This window comes from Homalodisca vitripennis, chromosome 4 (genome assembly GCF_021130785.1).
Source record: "Homalodisca vitripennis isolate AUS2020 chromosome 4, UT_GWSS_2.1, whole genome shotgun sequence".
Classification (NCBI taxonomy): domain Eukaryota; kingdom Metazoa; phylum Arthropoda; class Insecta; order Hemiptera; family Cicadellidae; genus Homalodisca; species Homalodisca vitripennis.
In genome coordinates this window covers 146,520,068-146,542,586 of record NC_060210.1, presented here as the reverse complement: position 1 = coordinate 146,542,586, position 22,519 = coordinate 146,520,068, and the positions used below count along the sequence as shown (strand labels likewise).

Sequence of the window (22,519 nt, the reverse complement as noted above, 5' to 3'; positions counted from 1 at the left end):
TGTTGTGTAACAGGCTTCGCTGAGGTACGTAGAACATTTCAACTTCACAGCTCACTTAATTCTCGAGATGCCTTGCGGACAGATAGACAGGCAGTCATATAGAAAAGTTATTCTAACATATCCCCGGAAGACAAAATATACATTATGTCAGCCTACTGAGTGATAGGCTTCGAACCGCAAGCCAAATCCCATGGTTGGCCCTTATACATCGATGGGTTGGACTTACACCAGTGTAGAACTATATATATATAGCAATTAAGTTTCATGCAAAATTTCAACTTTACAGCTTACTTAATTCTCGCGATGCCTTGCGGACAGATAGACAGGCAGTCATATAGAAAAGTTATTCTAATATATCCCCGGAAGACAAAATATACATTATGTCAGCCTACTGAGTGATAGGCTTCGACCCGCAAGCCAAATCCCATGGTTGGCCCTTATACATCGATGGGTTGGACTTACACCAGTGTAGAACTATATATATATAGTAATTAAGTTTCATGCAAAATTTCAACTTTACAGCTTACTTAATTCTCGCGATGCCTTGCGGACAGATAGACAGGCAGTCATATAGAAAAGTTATTCTAACATATCCCCGGAAGACAAAAGATACATTATGTCAGCCTACTGAGTGATAGGCTTCGAACCGCAAGCCAAATCCCATGGTTGGCCCATCGATGTACTATTATACATCGATGGGTTGGACTTACACTACTGTAGAGCTATATATATAGTAATAAGGTTTCATGCAAAATTTCAAGTCCACAGATGGAATCATTGTCGAGATGAATAACAGTTCCGGTTAGTTAGTTGCGTAGTTAGGGAAATTTCTACAATGCAAGAGTGCGCTGAAATAAAATTTTAGCACACAATTTTAACATAGCTTACCGTTATATTATTTCGTTTACTATGTGAGTACTAGTCTACACACAAAGTTACCAAAAGATGATGTTATATGTTTTGAGGTAGTAGTGAAATTCTATACAAACTTTCAAGTGTACAGGTTTTGTAGAGAAGGTACACAAACATAATTATAGAAGTAAAATATTTTCCAGTCCCTAGAGTATTAGGCTTCGCTAACGCTCAGCCATAGAGTAATTTAATGTAACGAGAGTTTTAAAATAGAAAGAATTGAGTACATTATTTTTATACAGTATTTTCCAGATTTTTAACGATTTAATGTTTTTAATGATTTCTCTTTATTTGCCACCTAGCTATATTATCTATTTGCTCCATTTTGCACAGCAAACAAATCTGTGCTTTGCTCTAAATAAAACTTTATTTCAGTCCCAACTCGAAGTGTGTGTGTGTGTGTGTGTGTGTGTGTGTGTGTGTGTGTGTGTGTGTGTGTGTGTGTGTGTGTGTGTGTGTGTGTGTGTGTGTGTGTGTGTGTGTGTGTGTGTGTGAGTGTGTGTGTGTGTGTGTGTGTGTGTGTGTGTGTGTGTGTGCGCGCGCGCGCGCGCGCGCGCGCGCATTGAAAATGAACATTCGCTTCTCATTGGCTAAGAGTTAGCGAAGCCTATCACTTGAACGGCTGGAAAATGTTAATTCTGTTTGTCTGTCTGCAAGATATCTCTGGAACGTGCTGACCTATAATTTTAAAATATTGTATAGAGCTTTATTTCTTTGTAAGCAACACTATGTTATATGATGGTGTGTTGATACATGAGAATTTTTGAGCGTTACGAATATTTTTATATTGGTTTTATGGTCAACCAAGTTATACGAAAAACTCACATGATAAATTAGCAAATAAATTGAGTACATACATATGAAATTTTAACATTTTTTTTATAGTTAAATTGTGCATGCAATATCAGCGAAGCTTGTTACGCCAGAAGTGGTGTAGCGTACTCGTACCTTGTTGAATAAAACGAAAACAATTAAAAAAAAGTAAAAATGTTTGTTTTCCGTTTATAAATAACCTACACATGAAAGAAATTGTGTAATGAATTTAAAAAATTTCATATAAATAATTTAAACAGATAAAACCCGCTTTTAAAACATGACATCAGTGTTTCAGAATCAATTAAAACTGAAATCGGACGTAAAATGATCGGGCAATATGCAAAAGAAATGAATTAATAATAGGCACCAGAGACTTGTTCAGGTAAGTGTAGGCCTACACCTAATCTGTGGTATTGCTAACCACACGGTGCAACCTCGCTTTCATTTATATTTGCGTGCTTGATCACAGTATCTGTTACTGAGTCAGGCAGCATTTTACTTGAAGTTGTGCATACGTAATTGCTGTTTACTCGTATATAATGACATGTGGTAACGGCATATTTGTAAAATATTGAAATCTTGAAAGCTATTGTCAAATAACAAAGTTCAAAGACAAGACAAAGGAAGACACTTACTTCCATGTAGACACTTCCATAACTAAACCCCGATTCTTCATAGTTTTCCTTCCCTATAAATCATCTCAGCATACTTCATTGTAGTTCACTTAGTAGATTTAATATATTTGATCTCTTACACTTCTTTGATTTGCTGGAGAAGATGCATTGTTATAAATCCTTAGTCCTAAATGAAAAAAAATGATTTTTTCGGTATAAATGAATAAAAGCGAAAATTCTTTATTTCAGGCTCGTAGAAGGATGAGGCAGTATAGCGTCAGTAGTTACCAACTGTTTTAGCTGTTCGTCTCCATAAAAGAAGTAATTAAATTATTTTTAACATAAACATTCTACTCCAGAAAGTTATAGTGAATAATCTGTTCAACATTGAGTCCATAGTGAAACTATTTGTTCAGCTTTACAAATTTTTGTGATAAAAATGTCTTTATCTCTATATACATGCGGCTCTGTCATTCCGAAGAATCTGCAGTGTTTCACCGAGTTTTATGCAACAAATTGTCAGAAACACACTTATTTACACACAGTTGTCACATTCATTAATTGCTTTCCAATGTAATCAACGAAAAGGTGTAGAAAATTAAACCTTTTTGTGATTTTGTATTCTACATCTGGATTCATTGGGTGACAGAAGTACCTTTTCGGAAACCTCATAAATATTCTTTTTAATTAAAATGTTCCAGATAAGCAATGCAACTAAAATTATATCAAAACAATAATAGTAGAAACTTTGTATAAACAGTTTAATGTAGGCTACGAATCACTTATATCTTGATCTGATTTCATTGACTCATAGACAAATCCGACTACTAATAATTAGTACCTACGTTAGCCGAGATCCCATTTACCATTTTAAATAAACGTATGCATACCCGGGCTTTGTAATAATATCCATGTTGAGTGTGCACGTATGCAATGTTTGCTATCCATGTTAACAAAGCCTTTATTGGGATATCAGAAATTCATTTACAGCAAGAAATTGTCCTACGTAGAAAAATCAGCTTTTTGGTACTAAAAACAAAATAGTTATAATTTCCCAATGAGGTGGTTAGCTCCAAAATTCCTTACAGATCTCTCTGTACAGACTTGTAGTGTTTCCAGATACAACACAACCTGTTACACTAAGTAATTTTCCCTTTAGCAGTTATAAGTTTAAAAATATATAAAGCTTATCAAAGACACATCAGGAGTAAAACTTTTTGAAACGTTGCGTCGCATATAACACGCCACAAAATAGGCTACATAATGTTCCATCAAGATTAAGTAAAAGACCACTTTAACCTTTGCTGTAAAATAATTAGTTAATTAGTACTTTCTGATGACTCGGTAGTGGCCAGTCAAAATGCACACTTTGCGTAGGCCTATAACGTATGAATACCGAAAACATAACTCACATCTCCCAAATTCCTGACTTTAAAGCAGCATAACGTTTTCACCCCTTTTCCAGATCTTCTATGAACTTCTTATCAACAAAGCAACTAGTTTTCCTGTAATTGATATTGTTCCTTTTGCACAAATTTCCACCCAAGGGACAAAACGATGTTTTGACTTAAAAAACGAGAGTGACGTATGCCGGCGGTGGCTGCTGCGGCACGGTGGCGTTGTTGGCAGGTTGGAGGGAATGGTTGGTGACCTGTTCGCCTTGCCCAGGAGGTAAGCCCCACAGCCGCGGTCTGCCGTGCCGTCAGTTCGTCAGTCCGTCTCTAGCTTCACCGGGAGTAGACTACGCCGTTCAGGTGAGCCTACCTACCAAGCAGTCATTCGGCTTCATTGGTTTCCTTAATTTTACTTGCTCAGCTTCCACAATCGTACAGTCATATAACAGAAGTTAATTTATAATTTACCAATCAAATTGTTTCTTGTCGAAAAAATTAATAATGCTTAATTAGTTATCGTTATATGATACTGCACCGACGAGTTCCCAACGGCAACCGGTAATTTTATACTTAAGTTTTTTGAAAATTCACAAGTTTAAAATAATATCACATCATTCATTACATGCCGATTTTAGTACTTTAGATAAACAAATTAATAACGATTTTACAAAAATATTAATAAAAGCATTTAAAATTACAAACAGAATTTTAACAAAGGTTTTATAACTCAGTATAAATGCCAGCGTAACCGAATCAAAGATGTTGTAATTGACTATATGCAATAAAGCAACTGTTTTATGGTAATCATTAAACAGTTCAGTTCGTTACCGTGTACCCAACACAAGTCACTTTCTTCACACCCTGTATGTGCAGGACTAGAAAGAGGAAACAGTGTATTTGATATACTATATCTAAATACGCATGGAATTTGTTTCGAGGTGCAATACTGAAGGGCCATTAAACTATCGCGAATATGCTTACACTCTATAGATTTCCTTTAAAATATTCACACATTACTGAAGTTGGAAACTTCATTTCGCACACCTCACACAGTGTTTCTGACGGAGAAAGATTTGTTGATTTTATTGTGGGAAAACCTAATAGTTTGCATCACGATTAGGCATGAATCCGATAAATGCATATTTTTGGAACTGTACAGAGGTGATTGATTAGTATACATTTGAAATAATATTAAAGTGTTAAATAGTAAAACGACATTAAAATTGAATAAGCCTTTTATTAGTGTTTATTTCTAGAGTTCTACCGATGGCATTGTATGAATTGTAGTAAACAGTGTTTTTAGTATTCACTTTTTGTTTTGTAAATACTAATTTTAATTACCATAATATTTGTTTAAAATTGTACAGTTTTTTAATCTAAAGAAAATGGTATGTCTTTTTTATTTTCTAAGAAAATTGTAGCTATTCTAATGTTATACACGAAATAGTGCAATACTTCGCTACCTTGCATACTAATATGTAATAAACACGCAATTTTGTAATACTGAATATTCAGTCAGCAATAGTCCGTGTTTATAAAAACATCTTAAGAAATTGACGTTATGAAAAAGTGATTTTTAATAAATTATATACAGACTCTGGGATGAATTAATTAATTAAATATGGATAACAGAGAAAAAACACTTGGAGATAGAGTAGACGTCTCGTCCCGTGATACCACCAGCTACACGTATAATTATATAGTTAAGAGCCGGCTGTTCTGGCAGCCATCTTGATCTTATCCCCATTAGAACAATGTTCAACTTCAAACACTACGGTCTTATATTCAGTTTGTATAACTATGGGAGATGTCTTATTTTAAAGAAATGAATTACTAAGCATCCAAGCCCTTTATAGTTTGTTGGCTATTTTTTCTGATTACTAAGAAGGATATTTTATAAAGTTTTGTACTTCATCATTTTAATATAGAACTATACGCTTTACAAGAAAAACTAAAAAGCGTTTGGATGGTTTTTGGTCATAATTAAGCCTAAAAATTATGGGCAAAATATTTTTGAAACCTAAAGTTGTTGTTTAGGGTGAAACTAAAGATTATTTCACTGCAGCCGGATTTTAAAAAGAAAACTTTTCCTTTAAATTTAATCTTGCAAATCTTCTTATGTAACAGTTTTTTATTCAACTCATTGCTAAACCAAATACTAATGTTTTAAAACATCTTAAATCAAAATTCCGCCTCAATATTTATGATTGTTCGTTGTTTAACTAGCGAGCATCTACAAACTGTCAAACATGTTTAAATTACAAATTTACAAAATGTTTTATTGAAATTAAACATTAAATAAGGTGTATTCACTTGGAATGTTCAAAAACATTCTGAAAAATTAAACCGATGATATGTAACACCAATTTACTAAGAAAAACTAAAATTGAGCTTACCTTGACATTTGCATTAACATAATTGATGGGAAAGAAAGTATATACGTACATAATGTACCAGCATATTGGAAATAAAATTGCAAAAATTATAACTTTTAAATGTTTAAACAATGATACTCTTCCTACTGACTCTCTTACATACTGCACTTGAATTCTGTGTTCTTATATCCCCCTTGAGTGGCTTTTGTAGCGTATTAATCTGTCAGTGGTGTGAATAGTTTGACAGCGCCTATTTTACCTAAGAACTTAAAAGTGTCCTGTGATTTACGCAATAAGTAAACAGACGATTATGTAATCACGTAAATAGCACACTGTGATTCCTTGTGGTTACTACAATATCCTTTACAGTGGTTACTACAATAAATATTCAAACTAATAAAAACCCTTTTCACACGTCCCTGTGGTTTTAGCTCTACTGTACAAACATAGCTTATAGAGGCTGTCTTTGATGTAGTATTGCTGACGCCGCTCCAAAAAACTTGAATTACTTAGGCTACTAGTTACTTTTAAATTACAATAGAAGAAATTAATTACAGGAAAAGTGGTTGTATGACGTCAACGTTACACTGCAGTTCATACTGGTACTTTTAATTAATTGAAAAATGTAGTCCTTCTGATTGTTAAGAAAATATAATTAAGGAATTCTTAGAAATTTTACAAAAAAAATAATTTTTTGTTTTTAAATATTTTTGAAGTATATTTAAATGTTGAAATCAACATGCATGTGAGTTTTATTTGGTTCTAGCAGGATGTTGTGTGATCGAAAAAGTTATGAATGATGGATTAAATTAGAGTTCTATAAAACTATATTTTTCTATATCAAAAAACTCCCCTTTACCCCCTTAGGCTACTAGAACTAATACAACCAAGCTCGTCGTCGTGCCTTACAGTAGGCGAAAAATTCTTATTTCATCCAATTTTAGATCTTAATTGGGTCACGATCAATATAAACGTTTTGCTATAAGATTGTTAGATAGTATTTTCACAATAAAATGGTGATTAGGTTTGTGTTACACTGGAACCTAGATATTGATAGTTGGCAATAATTTAATCATTCCCGTGACATTCGTTGATGTCTACTCTTATGTTGTATGGCTGCCTCATGTTATCGAAGAATTAAATATTCAAATTATCATATTTAAAAAATACAAAAATATCTAACCAGTGTGTTCTTGGTTTTTTGTAATATGAGTATTTCAAATAATTTTAACTAATGTAATATTTAAACTTACCTATTACGACTTGCTTTCCCAACTTAGTCGTTAACAATAGCTAATTGTAATACATATCGTAATGTTATTTTTATGGAGTATTCATACGGTACCCTTTCTTCCTATGCTTTTATTTTATTGCAATATAAAAAATATTTAAAACTGTAATATCGTTTGTGCTAGAAATACATTGTAGCACATAATTAATTATACATTTTAAAATTCAAAATAAAATCCGTCAAGATAAGTGAATGGAAAAATTATTAATTAACAAAATGTGTGAAAACGCACTATTATCAAATAAGACTAAACTATCTCTCTGAACTAAAGTTTTAAGATTATTTTCCTCTTTCAACAGTACATCCTAATGGTCCTTGTATGTTTAATAAGCATTTCATTAAAAAAAAAACCAACAATATCAAGTTAATTATTTATTATTATTATTAATTATTTATCAAGCTATATTATTTACAATGTATTTACAATTTCGTTTTCTTTTGGATACTTGAAAACGTTATTTACATACCATTAATTATTAAATAAAACTGAATGAACGTGTTGTATTGTTCCATTCCAATATAAAACAACTACAAGAATAAATAATTACCACGAACATACAACGTCATATTCAGTTTTCGGAATTTACTTATACATAGGCTACGTACGAATTTTATTATCAATATTCCGACAAACTACCTCGTTAGCATTAGATGCTCGAACAGTAACTTTTCATACATCCTTAATCCATTAATAAAACTAAACAAAAAGGAACAAAATGTGTTTAATCTTTATATTTAGAACTAAAAGTAAAAGGTAATTTTGTAAAAAGAATAATTCTTAGTGTGCGTACAAATAGCCCCAGGAATATTCATATAAAAACATTTACAGTACTGAAAATGGAATAAAAGTATTCAGTGTTCTACATACGCGAGATCAAGAGAATGAGAAGGTGCCCAATGACTTTCTCTGCTAAATCTACCTAACAACGCAGCTCCCATGCAACAGAAACCAGTTTCCTGCTTCACACACATCCATCCTTACACAGCAAACCCTATTAAACAGATGTATAACACGTCTTTTTAGAATACTTACTGTCAGCAAGGGATAGAAATTCCCTGAAGATAAATTCCTCGTAACAAAACAGTGTTACCAGAATGATGTCATAGCACGCATCTTTAAAGGATCATTACATGGATTCATCCCTTCAGCTATTTGGGGTTAATGATTCATGGTGTTATAGTACGATCCCTCCATTAATGTTTTTTATAGTACTCATCACCAGTAATGTTTTTTTTAATTGGCTCTTGCCACCCCATTGCACAACTTCTTCCCCAATACTCAACTCGCTACTTCTTCTACTCTTGTGACAAAGTAATGGAGAACAAATTTTGCACACAATTCCCTCTCCCATAGAATATTATGTACAGTGTACAATATTGTGTGCCCTACCAATACCCATACCGACCTGCTTGGCCATTAATTTGAGTTTGAGTTTCCTAATTTTCAGCGAGTAAATGTTTTAACATGTTCAAGATTTTCCCTCGGATTACCTTTTTGCTTCTTCTCGCAATATCGTTAAGAGACTCATGACAACTTTTAAAATGTGAAACCACTCAAATACCTTTGAAGGACTAAATACTCATCGCTATACGCTGTCTGCACCATTGTATTATAATGCAGAATTTCAGCTTTTAAAACAAATATTAATTGCAGCTTTATTCAATTTATCAAAATTCTGACAGAGGTCTCAGCAAGAAAAAGAGTTCTGATAATTAATAGTTCTCCGTTCAGATAACAATAATGCCATAATTAATTTGTTGTGAGTATAGAACTATAGATGACTTTTTTAGAGAGGCATCACTTGTGAAGCAAGAATACATAGATCGGATGTTTGTATAGGCACTGTACTGTACATATTTGGATTATGGACTTGGCCACAGAAAGTTATGGAGTGGTCCCTGAAAAGAAACACAGCATGTGTCTAGAACTCGTATATCAAATACCAAAGTTCTTTGACAGGAAGAGAGGCTTTTTGAAAAATATTATGTAAATGTTTATAACAATGTAAGAGAGCATTACGCCAGGCTTCGCTGATGTTCAATGCAACATTTATAGCTTATTTCAATATTGACAGATTGAATGACAGAAAATTATACGGCAAAGAAGCTTATACATCACCCGGCAAACAAATGGAAATTGTGTCAGCCTACCGACACATCGTGATAGGTTTCAATTATCTCAGGCAAATTCCATGATTGGACTTGCAGCATCATACAACTCATCCTTGTCTATGTAGAAATGAAATTTCAAGCCTACAGATGAAATCTTTCTCGAGATATCTTGTTACATGATACAGTCAGAGTTTTTTTCAATTACATTTGATTTCATGTCAGTGTATAATAAAAGTCTACACACCTAGTAACCACGTATGTGTATGGGCTCGTTGGGCTATATGTGTTAATATATCACATGTTAAGATATCTTATGATTAGAATTACGTATTTTCTCGTTGCCATCACGGTTATATTTCAGCCAAATTTCATGGAGTGCCACACGTACCATAATAATAATCTAACTAAGTATATTCCTCATGTAGAAAATAAGCTTCATGCACAATTTAAAAACTATAGACCAGTTAGATTAGTTCGTTTACGAAATATTGTGCGGATAGACAAGCAGACATAAATGGAAATTTCTCCAGCCCCTCTAGTGATAGGCTTCGCTAACGCTCAGCCAATTAAAACAAGGTAGGAATACCCCACGATCATGTGTCGCGTAATATGCTTCGCTGAGGTTGTATATTAAATTTCTAATCAATTAATTCATTTAACTCTCGAGATTCTCGTGATGCACAATTTAAAGTCTACGAATGAATGACTTTTGTCAATATAATGTCTTGCAACAAGATATATTAAGATTATTGTTCATTAAGTTGGGTTTTCTAGCAATGGTTCAAATTGCCTCCCGGTGAGCAGTGCTAGGGAGGGTAAGTACTACAGCGCAAGAGTGCGTTGAAATTAAAATCCTGTCACCGACTTTTTGCATCGACTTTCCACTCTTATTATTTTTTGGTTTAACTGTATGCATAAAAATTTTACATGTTCAAATCCTATTTAATTTGACTTACTAAAAAAATTAGTTTGCTATTTTTTGTTGTCATTATCAAATCAAAACGTAAAACCCATAAGACCAATATACAAATATTTACTAACCCAAAATTTCAAGACTGTAGATCATTTGGTTTTCGACAGCAGACAGACGGGCAGTCAGAGAGACGGAAATGAAACTTTTCCAGCCTCCTCGAGTGATGATAGGCTTTGCTAATGCTCAGGTGACACAAAATGGCCAAACCTATGGATTACTTGTGCCTCTATATTGCTTAAGCTGGCCTGATGACTGGTATTTTATGGTACTAAAATATACAGATGATTAACCACGATACAGTTAAAACTTGTTACTGTAATTAGAACATTGTATTTCATGCGAATTATTAAGAAGCGACTAGGCTTATTGAAGTCGTGCGCTGTCCGTCTTTCAATTCTACGTCCGTCTGTGCGGTAATACTTGATAGAAATCCTAGAAATTTAAACATGATTCTTAGGTTCCTCTAGATCCAAGGAAGAACCCTATTTATTTTGAGGTCAAAAGGTTAATGGGTAGTTCATATATATCTGTCCATCCATTAGTCCTGTGCAATAACCGATAAAAGAAAGGTCCTAGACACTTGAAAATTGGTACCTAGATACCTCTTGGTCAAAGGAGAACTCTGTTAATTTTAAGATCAAAAAGTGAAAGACCAATCCGTCTGTCCGCCCGTGTGCATGCTATTTCTTTCGTTACGTTCTGTCGGGTCCTTCGATACTCCGTTGTATCGTTATACAGTTACTATTCTAACAATACGTTCATGAATCAGTCATAACTACTCTAATATGGTCTGTCACTAAAGAAAAAAATAGTTTTAGCCTGATACAAAACCATAATGAACATGGCTTTTAAAACTATGTATTAAAAATGAGAGTAACATGACAGTGTATATTTTTGTTTAATATTTATATTTAAAAATTCTAAACTATTATGTGCTCTAGGAATAACTTATAAATATTAAAAGAAATATAACCTATAAAGCAAATAAATTATGAAACAAACTGATGTGTATTTGAAATGCGCTAATAAAACTAAGAAAATTATACGTGGACAATTTAACTACTGCGCTATTTATACTCACAAGGTAAAATAATGTGCTATTATTTATTTGAAATGAAGGTTTTAAAATTAATTATCTTACGAACACGTGTCATCGACTACTTATAGACAACAGGATGATTGATGTACACATTATTTCACGTTCACAACTACCAGGCGTGTCACGCATCTCATTGTGGAGGTCTGGTTTCAATTTAACTATCGTAAACGTTTGTTCAGAAGCAACAATTATTCAACACCATAATTAAATATACGCTCTTTTAATCGCATATATTAACTAAGGAAGAACAAATGCTTATTCATATTTGGTCACAGTCATTTACAACTACATCCTTATATTAGAATAATCCATATTATAATATCAAGGTTCAATCGACCAATACATATTCTCAATAGACCAATGTGTTATAGATGGTGTCAGCCCCTAGGTTAAAACATAAATTAGAATGCTTTTCCAAATGTTATTAATAATTTTGTCAAGGACCTTTAATTAATAAAATGGTTCCAGAACAGTTTTGTTGAAAATATCTTCACTATGGAGCTTTGTTTCGAAACATGGACGTAGGGTCCAATGGGTCCGTATCCCCCAAAATTTTTATTTTTTTCAATGACTTTTTTGGCAAATGATTATTATTATTTAAATAATTTAGTATTACTGAAATTTTCCGCTGAAAGATCGTTCTAAACAATGAAACTAGTCAAGAACTTTTTAAGAAACAAAATGGGGCCTTACTCCCCGTCCACTACAGGAAAATATCAGTTGTCAGGATCCTCCCCCCAAAATATTTTTCTGGCTACGTTCTTGGCTTCGATTATATATAAACATGAACAAGAGTGTTAATTATCACATTTAAGACTAAACCATAAGGCCATACTGACATAGCCTACATATTAACATAGTGAAAACAAAAACAATATAAAGTTTATGCCAAATTTTGAATGTTCCATCCAAATGAGAAATACTTAATTTACTACTGCCTTCCAGGCGGATTAACTTTTGGTTGGTTTATACCTGCCGGTAGGCCTACTTTTGGTACTGCCATATCGAGGTTGTTACTCACATCCGGGCAAATCAATGAATATCAAGCTACACCACTAACTGCAAATGTCAGGACATTAAATAAGTTGATGTATAGGTCTATTGTACTTTGTTAAGGAAGATAAATGTTAAAGTAGGTATCTGCTAATGTGAAACCACACATTAGAGTCTGCCATTCTTCCCATGTCTCTGTTACCCTAGGTTTTCGCTCACTTTGTCCATATTTTATTGAATTTTGAATTTAACTTTGGGATCAATCCGTAAAGTTGCCATGTAAAGGAATATTCCTGAATAAGTTCAAGGAATGTATTGTTAATCATTGTTATCAATTTAGAGTTCCACCCTCTTGACTCCAAATGCGTTTGTTATCACGTTTGTCTGGTTAATATTTTATAAGATATAGAATATCCATGTCTAATTTGGATAGTGTCCATCCAATAATAAGGGAGCTATATCAGTCAATTGATTCACTGCTTCCTTCATGGGACTTCGCTCCCTTTGGTTTTGAGTAAAATGAGGCTTTATTCTTGAGATTAACCAATAAACTCTATGCCAAATTTCGTTAAGATCGCTTCTTTGTGAAGATATATTACATTATAATTGCTGCGTATGGTTTTCATATTGGAGCTATGCCTCCTTGGTTCCAATAAGATTGTATAAATAATTTAAGTTGTGGATTCAATTACTAAACGCGGTACCGAATATGGAGAAAAGTGGACAAAAAACACACCCACTAGAGTATTTACAACTTGACTGACAAGCTTTGTCATTTATGCTTCATTTAAAATTTTAGGTATCTCTATGTTTAGAAAATCATCTTCAGGAGTCTACTATTGATAATGCGTCTTTAAAATCATTGACAAAACGTTAAACGTAAAATTAAAGACAAACTTAAAGTCATCGTTAACAAATTCTGACATCGTAATGTACAGCTTTCTCGTAAACGAATAAAAGTGCTTTCTAAATTGGTACGACAACAAATATTTTAACATTGGTAAATGAATGATATATGGAACATTGTTAGAAAAGATTCAAATCATAAATGATTAAAAATTATTTTATTTCAATTTTAGTAGAGGGTAAATCTGAGTTAGACGAACACATAATAACTGCCCATTTAAATGAATTCTTCCATCGCGAACTTTCAGCTTCCGCTCCACGTTTATGTCCGAAAAGAGCTTTACACCAGCTTCAGCACTTCAGCCCTTCATTCATATCATAAATGTTCAAGGTAGGTACTTACTTCCGACCAAAAGGTCATAAAAACCATCCAATCTGTAAGGATTAGTTTATCATCTGGTTGTAATAAAATCTCTCTATATGTTTAAAGGCAACCATCATTAACCCTTCCGCAAAAAGGATGATCCTTCCTTACGTGATATTTATCGCCAAATAATTTGTTCTGTCCTTATTGTCTTTCCACCTGTAAAAATACAATATCATAAACAAACATCAACATGCAAATCCATTCAGCTCTGTATTAATGTACAATAACGTTTGCCGAGTCTTGGATGTGTTGCCTTATTTTGTGACGTATTTGAAGCATTTTTATTGTGTTTAACTGAAGTAACAAATTATAAAATGTAAATATTATGAATGTGCCCATATGTAGTGTATTTTGTGATAGAAATATTTTTAGTATTAACGTGATGACTCATCATATTTATTTTAGGTTTTATAAAGAAATGCAATGTGGCAATAAAGCGATTACTTATTGCTTGCCATATAGATATGAGAACGTACTACGTATTCTTTAATCGTAATTAAAATCCTTAGAAAAAGTATAGTTATTATCATAAAGTAATCATTTATACCGCAAGCAAAACTCATTTAGTAGTTATAATAACGTTGGGTTCTTCAAATTTTACTTTTAATATGTAGATGTTATACGTAAATGATTAAATGAGAGTTACTTTCATTTTTGCTTTGTTGTGATTCTCTGTCATTTTGTTAGCTACTCAATTAGTAGAACAAAATTAAACATTTTAATTTATTCAATATTAGCTTTGTCCGTCCTTATCTAAAGAACTTTCCGCTGTTTCACTCAATAGATGGTTACAATACGAATGCCGTATAAAACGCACAATCAATAAAGTTTCATGAGTTTTAAAACCTTGGATATCTCGACTCATATCGACTATAAGTATGTTCTATAAAGATTTAAAACAACTCACAGAAATGTTATAGTATAAAGATAGTTTGTTTTAAAAAGCTTTTAACGCTGAAAAGTAATATATTCAGGGACTAATGCGCTAACGATGGTGCCCATTTGACAGACTTAGTGACTCAGTGTTCAATGTCAAAACAACGAGTGGGCAGCGAGAGGGCGAGCGAGACCGAGGTCATAGGTCGAGGCCAACATGAGGGCTCAGTAAACATTGAGTGCTACAGCCTTCAGTGCTGGCTTCCTTCCTTCCGTCTACCAGAAATGTAACTGATACGGACTTTTTGCTAGATTAGGCTAAGATCAACGAATGTGTGGGATTTAAATCGTATAATATTACATGCAATTGATACTCATGAGGCGATATATGTCTTAGAAGAAGCTACACATTTGTATTGGTAATTTTCTTCGATTTTTGAGATGTGTGTACCAAATCAGCGTTTTATCAGATCTCTTTGTGTTTGTTTTGAACTTTAATCAGATCTCCACATGTATCTTAAATTATTTTAAAGCTATAAAAGAACAAAAACTCTGCATCTCTGATCTTGCCAAACCAAACCTAAACCTTGCCATCGATGTAACTCTGTGTGTGTATAGGGCGGCGCGAAAGAAGGAACGCGCACGTTCGAGGGAATGTTAAGGCCAAACATGTTTTTATACGATGCCATGATAGTTCCCATAAAGGTGGCAACACTGAGCAAATGTTTAATGTCAAACTCCGGCGTAACATTTCTTTTAATACCATATGATGATTTGTAGTGTGTTGTGTTTAAAACAAAGGAGGGCAGTTATATTTTATTTTAACACCCATTGTTGTCAAAAGCCATTAGGATTTTATTTAAGAAGAGGCCGGTCTCCTTTAAAGCCTTATTCTGTCCGTCCTCATGAGCCATTTACCTGTGTGAGGATTTTATCAAATAGAATAAAGGGGAGTGTCGATACAGTACAAGGTCGATGGTACTGATAAAAAGTTTTCGGTCACAGACAAGATTTGAACCTATGCTATCTCTAACTCAGACTCAAAGTTCAATGTCAGATCGCTCGGCCATCGGCACTCCCGCAGATTGTATGGAATATTTCTGAAATGAACAAAAGATCAGATTTTCGTCTTGGCATGATTCCATGGCCAGCACCCAGACGATGACCTCGTGCCATACACTCTTGGCTGTACATCAGAGGCCCCTACTCAGGAATTGTATACATGTCGACTACCGGTACACGACTTCTGAGGTAAATCAGATGAATCTGATGGGTGTGGCAGGCCTTGATACGTCAGGAAGGAAGTAATGGTTTTTTGTTCTCTGCTTTCCAAACATATTCACATATTTATAGCAAAATTAAGATCTTTTCTTAACTTCTTTCAGTCACCAATTAATAAACATATCAATGTTGAAAATTAATAAATTACAAATTTTGTGTGTGTTATATTGCATTACACTAACTTGTTGTAAATGTGCTGCTTCACGCATGTAACCTGTATTTAAGTCGCTTTCTTACTAAATGTGTTGTTGGATTTATGGACCCACGAGTCCCATGTTTGGTTTCGGTCAAGGTCGTCTAGGTAAGCGCGACCATGATCATTCTACACATCTGTCGCACTCGTTATCTAAACTAAACAAATCACATGGTTTACTCTAACTTGTTTATCTTATTATTTCTTGATCACAATCTACAGGCGTGCCACGCATGTCATTCTATTGAAGTCAGGATTAAATTCACCCATAATCTAAAAATTGTGATACAGACAAGGGCCCCACAAACGTTAAATTATTTAACAAATAATATTATACTATATAAAATACGGAAAATATGAGAAATATTACATTTATTATAATCGACAATCGTCGATTAACGAACTTTAAACCAATAATATTGTTACTATTATAAAATATTAATTTATGCCGTAAAAACATCTTTGGCGCCAGTGTACAGTTTGTATTTACAGACATTTTACATTCTGTAGTTAGTTCTTATTTCTCGGTTCCATAATTATGTAATTATTTTCATTAAACGTAGGGATTTTCCTTTGCAATGTCAGATACCATCGATAAAATAATGGATTTCGTTCATAAATATGTATAATTCACGTACCTATCAGCCTTTTTGTAGAAGCTAGTATGGAAATGTTCACAAACCAGCACCAAGAGTTAAATAAATTGCAAGTAATATTCTTAGTTTTACTTTTCACCAATTAACTTGCTATTTATCACATTATCATTTAGATCTTACTTCTTCAAACCACTTCCCTGATGGTACAGGTTGTGATAAAAACAGTCGTAGCTACATTCCATAGCTAAGATTAAAGGACAGTCAATGAATAAGCTAAATTTGACGCACGAAATAGTGATTAATGGTCGTTCATTAGGCAGCAAATCCGCTAATAATCAAACTAATATGCATGCCTCAATGTATTACAACTCACTCATAAATCAAAATCAATGTCATACGAACTTAATACTTGTAACAATGCAGTTTGCTGTTTCCCACTCTGTGCGCAAGCCCTCTCGTAATGAAGAAATTAATTCGTGTTTTTTTTTTTCATTTTAAAATACTATCAGGAGCTTATAAAACTTCGTTGGGGAATAAAACTAAATTATAGAATCAGTAGCAACCTACAAAAATCCTTATGATTTCAAACAACTAAATATTTGAAAATTAATTATGCCTCTTAATTTGCGTACCGGTACAACATCGTGTATCAAACTGTTCTCTTGGACACTTCTCTCTTTATCCATAGTGGCTTTGCAGATTCACGCATATAATACATCTCCAGATTCTTCTGACTAAAAGCCACTGGATCTCTCAATCTCCTGGTCGTCCTTAATCTATCTTCCACTTTCCTGGTCCCATTATTTCTTGAGTCTTTAGTGTTGGAACCCCAAAGTCCACCAGAATCTTAAATATAAACATCTCCCTTCCTTTGAAGTATCATCATCTCTGGAGCCTGCTTCTCTTGATACTCTAATACTGCCATCCCAGCATTACCTCAAGCATCACATAAACTAAAAGTCTGAAGATTATGATGCTCCTTTATAAATTATATTACATATTGTATCATTCGTTTTGTTACATAGGTTCTATATCTCCGGAATTTTAAAAAACTAGGTTTTTGGAACTTCTTGTACACTACAGCACGATTCAAGTTCTTAAATCCTGGTACACTGAGACAAGCAACGCAGTTTTGGAGTGTAAGGCAACATAATTATATCTCTTTAGCTTTCAGACCTTAAGCGTCTTTTTCCACCCTTCTTTCTGCCCTTTTTCGAGCCGCAGTGATTTGAGATTCAATATTTTTTAACTCTAAAGCACGGGGAGTGAAACCATCATTAGGGTTTGTGATATGTTTCAGTGTGAGACCTTATCAAAAATTAAATATTAATATTAAATAGACTATAAAGTGCGCAAGCCAATCTTACTTTAGGAGCTAGAGGTGAAATGTGTTTTTAAGACTAAAACCATTTTTGCCCTTAAAGATATAGATATTGTATCCATATTTATCAAACAAAATAAGCATGTTTAAGCGAAAGATTTCAAACGGTTCAAGAATATTAATCAGAAACTATAGATTGATCTTTGAAATAACTAAAGATGTTTTATTTGTTAGATATTTTGTTTGTCAAAACCTCTGTACTTTGACTTTCTCCTAACATCAAAACAGACTCTGGCACGTTTAGGTTGCTAGCTCAAGGATGGTTTCAATTATTGCTCCAAAGTTAAATGTTCTGGAATGTTAAAAAAAGCACAGAGAAGATTTGTATGCAAGTGTCCAAACTATGAAAGAGACTAACATCTTTAGTATGAAAGCAATAATATGAGCTTTAAATTTTGAACTAATGACACAACACATACACATCTTCTCACTTCCTACGAAACATTTCTTGAAAACTTGACTTAAATCATTGAAATAATTTTTAGTTAGCTATCTAGAAGTAGGCATACAGTGTAAAGTTGAGATGCATATGAAATTCATAGTTTATAATCGTTAAATACGATTAGGAAGAAGAAAAAAGTTTTATGTTACTAAATGCATAGAACTTTTTATATTAAAACAACTACTTACAGGAAAATGTATTAACAGAGAACTAAAGAAGCCGTTTTACACAAATTTCGCTTTGAAGATTAAAACTTTCCTGTCCCTATACGTTATCGTCTACTACTACTTCATATTAGAAGCTGCAAAACGAGAAAAAAAAATAACATCTACAAATACTTAGAACTAATCAGATTTTTGAATTGGGAGGAAATGCAAATGTATGGCAGGGATTAAAACTAGAATGTGTTGACACCAGATACTAACTATATCATGCCATTTTTCTAAAATTACTGTGTCTGTAGTTCTATACTATCATGGAGTTTTGTACTACCTAGTTTATAGTTATGTGCATAAATTATCTGTTACTCATGTATTTATACCGGTTTATTACAGCAATCAATAATTCATAATAAATACGATACCAATTAAACGTTAATAGTAGCCTATAAAGAGGAACTAATTATTTTTTTTATTGCTCGCGTTTGTAGCACTTAACATTTAAGAAGTCGGTTGCGGATGTCGGTCTTATTGCTTAAACCGTTGTCGGTTTCTAGATCGAAGAGCAATCAACGTGCCAAAAAAACTAGTTCAAACCTTGAGGAAGTAAAATTTATCGGAAGGTCAGAGCCAGTCAGTTACTGGGCCATTAGGAAACTGCTAAAAACTGGTCGTGTGCAGACATGGTTTCCTTGCTTGCCGAAAACCTGATAAACAGGCAGCAAACGTATGCTATACAATGTCACACGCAACCGGTCAACTGGATGGAAGCGATACCGGTCCTAGCGATAGGTCTGCGATTTAACGCGCAACTTGACAGATAATAGTCAGAGTATTGGTTAAGTACGCCATTTATTTGTTGTTACTACGAAACCAAAAACCTGATTGTCCTGTGGTACAGCTTATAATGATTTTAATGGTTCAAGTAATAAAAGCAAAGTTTTTCATATTCGCTGAAACCTAAAAAATTAAATTTTGCCATCAGTCAATCTTCATCTTCTAATGTAGTCAGAAGAGAAGATGGTGGAACCTATTACACGCATTTATATTTTAGTGACACTTCTGTTACTAAATACTCACGTTTAGTATAGGACGTATTGCACAGTATGTGTGTAAAAATATCTAAGTTTTTATTTTAGCTTCGAATTTTAACGGATCTTGACAAAACTCGACACGGACTCCAGCAAGTAAATACAAGGTCGAATATTTTGTTAGAGCCAGTCGAACGGGAAGAGCTGGGTCTAACGTAAACATTTTCTGTACACATTTCGTACACATTTATAATTTTTAACATTACTAGTATAATTGTATTAAGAATACAAAGTCAAGAAGATCGATAGACCTCTAGAGATCCTACAAACCAGAGATGTTCAAATGTACTGAATTTCTACAGGCCTGGAAGCTACAAGAGCCTTAAATTCGGAGATGCTCTAAATCCCTTGACCAAAATTCTTAATAAATCGGAAGTTCTTAGAGTGCGTAAATCACCAGAAACCAAGAGCTTTAAAAATGGGAGCTCCTAGGAGATCGAGAATCCCTAGATGCCGAAAGCTATTACTTATTGGAAGCGAAAAAAAGTAAATGCCTCAAAAGATCAGGTGGAATAAGATACCTTAGTCTTCAGCTTCATTCAATTCAGGTCATTCAATCTCAAAGACGGCTTTAGTGTACTGTATAACACAATAGCAGGGCAGTCCTATTAAAGTAGTAATTTAAATATATGTTGTGAAATTCTAGAGAGTGGGTTGTCCCAGAATGTAAATTCCCAAGTGTATCGTGCATTTAAATACTAGAGAGATATACCTGAAAATGTTTATATATATAGTCTTATCACATATTTTTTCAATCGTTCGATCTCGAGACACGGAAATCTCTGAAAATTAGTATTCAATACTTTCCGCTCTGTTACACTGATACACTAGTGTCCATTAGTTGAGTTAAGCATGTAGTGGATAACACATTTCCTAATCTCACAGTTACAAACCTAAAAAGGTGGGTTTTCATCTTTGAATCATCTTGTGATTTCACAAATGTCCTTTAAATTATATTATATTATTGTAAGACACTCAAAATCACTTAAGCTATAGTCGCTCCGTTTAGTAAAAAATACAATGATTTTGAGTTTATTAATTTGTCTCGGAGAAGAGTTATATTTTGCTGTAATCAAGCAGGAGATGGGTGAGTTAACTATTGAGTCCTTCCGAGTTCATCGCACCGATCAAAATATACGACCTGTAGACAGAGGTTAGACCGAATAAATTATTTATACAGCGCAGAGAGAAATGTTGCGTCCAACACCAACGCGGTATATTGATCACAGTACCATACGAGTATACAGTACAGTATTCTTATTACTTTAACTGATAAATAACAAATTTTCTATCGCCTTCCCCAAAAATATCTATGTATACCGTAAACGGATCGTTCCCAAAAAGATGTCGAGGCAGCACAAACTCCTAATGTTCTAATTTCAATGCGCCAACAGTTGAAAAATTGTGATTAAATTGTCTATTACATTTTGTAATTTATTTAATATTGTGCAAGTTGTTATATTTCCACACTCACATAATTAGTCTACCTGAGGATTTACTCATTTTTTACCTTATGCTTTAACAAGCAATAGAGAGCATTCGGTGTAATTTAATTCCTAGGATTTCAAGGCTTTCCGTAAATGGTTCTGGGAAATATTTTTCTGCTCCAAGAATTATAAAGCAGCGATTATTTTGCGCACTTAACTCATTAGTATGCTTTTTCCCTATTCCCTATTACATTGTGATTAGATGATTGTGACGTTGAGATAAACACGATCACGGCTGCAGTCGAGCATTGTACGGACACGTCCCTTCCGGAGCCGCACAGTACGCAGATGCAATATGGATGCATATCTGGAGGTCTCGGTGTGACTGCACAAGTATGAACTTATGCAATGCATATGCAATTTCTGAGGACTTGTGACTAGAACAACCCGCTGGCCGTTATGTCCAAAATGACGGACTCTACATTTGCTGAGTGCCCGATATTCCATGCTAATTTCTATTACTAACAAACAAGGCAGCATTTGGCTGGCCGTCACGCGTCCCCCCCCCGCCATGGCCATACTACAGTGCATTCGTCCTTACACAATGGTTCCTGTCACCATATATGATGCCTACCTCCCACATTACAGTCTCATATACGTTTCCGTGTAATCCGAGGTTTTTTTTATTTCAAGGTAATGTCAACCCAGTCAACTTGAAATTTTGGGTCTCATACATTACATACACATACAAACGATCATTTCTAGTAATGAAATCGTTGTGTATGAAATATTAAAAGAAACGGATTCGTTATAAATGATGAAATATAATTTTTTAATTAATGAAAGATAATTTTACTCAGCTTCAATTAGTACATTTCACAAGTCTTAGCAGTACCGCTTATAACACCAATTAAATGTATAGCAATCTGAAACCTGAAGATGCGTCAGAAGAGGATAAAATACGATATACATCTATTTGAAAACACTAACGTTGTTAAATGCCAAACAAGACAGATATTGCCATTTTTATAATATAAAATATAATATAAAAATATAAAAATATATATAATATATATAAGATATAAAAATTGTTTATAAGTCGTAAGAATAATTAATTCGTTTAATATGTACATTATGTAACCATACCATATATAAAAGGGAGTTAATTTTAATAGGCCTTTATTTATTCAAACGGTAATGCCAAAAATGCAACTTGGCGTAA

General features: G+C 33.6%; 1 protein-coding gene across 1 annotated transcript in view; it reads left to right on the top strand.

Annotated features, from left to right (window-relative positions):
- The first annotated feature begins 3,979 nt into the window (after positions 1 to 3,979).
- LOC124360265 (fatty acyl-CoA reductase wat-like) overlaps positions 3,980 to 22,519 on the top strand; it is a 35,372-nt gene continuing 16,832 nt past the window's right edge. The window contains exon 1 of the mRNA XM_046813715.1: positions 3,980 to 4,096. The gene's annotated coding sequence lies outside the window, so the exon portion shown is untranslated. The remainder of the gene's footprint in view (positions 4,097 to 22,519) is intronic.